General features: G+C 32.4%; 1 protein-coding gene across 1 annotated transcript in view; it reads right to left on the reverse strand.

The window, feature by feature from the left end:
* Window positions 1-1,842, reverse strand: part of LOC108684349 (facilitated trehalose transporter Tret1-2 homolog) — an 8,267-nt gene extending 6,425 nt beyond the window's left edge. The window contains 1 exon segment of the mRNA XM_018188615.1: window positions 1,529-1,842. The gene's annotated coding sequence lies outside the window, so the exon portion shown is untranslated.
* Window positions 1,843-2,108: the final 266 nt, after the last annotated feature.

Genomic DNA, 2,108 nt, shown 5'->3' on the forward strand with positions numbered 1-2,108 from the left:
AATAAATTTGCATTCAAAGATAATCACATAATGAAAAGGATGAAGTACTAGGAGAAAATTAGGAATTAATTGTAAGATTATACTGCATCATGATTTCCAGTTCGCGCGTCGTAACAGAATGCACACTGCCTATCACGTTGTTGTCCAATAAAATATCTACACAAAAATGATTGGAGAATAAAAAATACTAGGCAACATCCGTCTGTCAAGAAAATTTGCGAAATGAAATCGAGTTAACATTCGCGATTGCGATGAGTGCGTGCGAATAATAATAATAATAATAATATAAAAATATAAAAATATCAAATTATTTAATTTGACGAAAGCTCTCGTAATCAAAAACTATTTAGATGTGAGACGCAGGCATTTGAGAGCAAACGCAGTTAGATTTAGTGTATATCTATTTAAACTGAGTAATAAGTTTATATAATATCTTATTAATATGAATGTTTCGACTTTTTTTTAAGCGTACATCACTAGTTTTTTATTGAAATATTTCATTACTTACTGGTGGGTTGAGATGATTATCAATTTGAGTATTAATAAAGATATTATATAAACTTATTACTCAGTTTTATTGAACAGATATATGCTAAATCTAACTGCGTTTGCTCTCAAATGCTTACATCTCATATCTAAATAATAATAATCTTATTGCAAAAACAACAAGAGAAATATGGGTAAATGTATAGTTAAAATAAAACAAAGAAAAATGCATTTCAAAATGTGAAACATCAGCTATCATAATGTTATCTTGAACTCCAAGCCTATAATTATAATTGATAAATGCAGTAAAATTATAGTTTTAAATGATCGGAAAAAAACCAATTTTTCCGTGGATTTTTTCGATAATTTGAAAAAAAGAGGTTTTTTTTTTAAACTATAAGCAAAACAATAATAATAATAATATAATATAATAATAGTAATAAATTTAGAGGATAATATAATAATAATAATAGTAATAAATTTAGAGGATATACAAAATAAAACGATTTCTGCAGTCTCGAAAAATCGAAACAATGACTCATCATGAAAAATTGTCCAAAGAATTTCATTTGAACATTTCATGTGAACATGACATGCATCTCTATCTCTTTTTTTGTTATTGCGATTTGGATTAGCTTGTATTGTTTTCGCAGCGATCGCAAGTGTTAACGAATGCAATGACAGGTGCAACCCGATCGATACAAACATCTCGTAATTATTAAAGCAGAAAAGAGAATTCACTACGCGAGCAGCGAAAACAAGTAGACAAAAAAATATCATGAAAAGATATCGTGAAAAATTTTGCATTTGACGTCAGTATGGTATTTGAGATGACGGAGGTGAATTTTTTGTTTTCTTTTCAATTACGCTTAATTAATGGAATTTAATTATTTAACGCGTGTGTAAGTTTAATTTGATAGAAAATTAATTTTGCTTGTACGTCTGACAAAACGCTCGATTAATTCAATTTAATTCAATTAAAGTGGCTAATTTGATGAAAAGTAATTAATCCATCAGAAGATAAATCATGAGATATAAGTACCTTGCAATTGTATCAGCTACTCTCTCGTCACTCTCTGGATCAATGACAAGGATATTCCTCTCTAAAATCTTGCACAATCCTTGCACCGTTCTGCTTCCATATCAGCGTCAATGACAAACAGAACCGCTCTGTCTCTATTTTTTCCTCAAGTCATCCCAAGAGATCCGTCCTTCGAGACTTACTTGTTCGCGAAAAACGCGAGCGTTTATACGTTATATAGATCATAAATTAGGGAGGACGCAAACGAAATAGAAATTTGCAAAAAGAGTCCGACAACAATTGCAAGCCAGACCACTCATAACGTGAGAGGAAGTGACGAAGGAAAAAAGAAATAAAACGTCGGAAGTTCAAATATCGCGACGGAAGACTCCGATCGTCTCAGTGTTCAACAAAAGTTTTTGGATCGTGGGTTTTCTCGACGATGACGTCTTGTCTCTCGTCTCTGAACGGAAATATTTGTCGCAGGAGTCTCCTTTTTGTGGATTCCTCCTCGTGCTGGTCACACGAGTGCATGTGATTTTGGTTGGGAGGTTGGCCACGTATCGAATGGCTGCACCGTCGCGGCTTTTTTCGCGCTCGA

This window comes from Atta colombica, unplaced genomic scaffold, assembly GCF_001594045.1.
Source record: "Atta colombica isolate Treedump-2 unplaced genomic scaffold, Acol1.0 scaffold134, whole genome shotgun sequence".
NCBI lineage: Eukaryota > Metazoa > Arthropoda > Insecta > Hymenoptera > Formicidae > Atta > Atta colombica.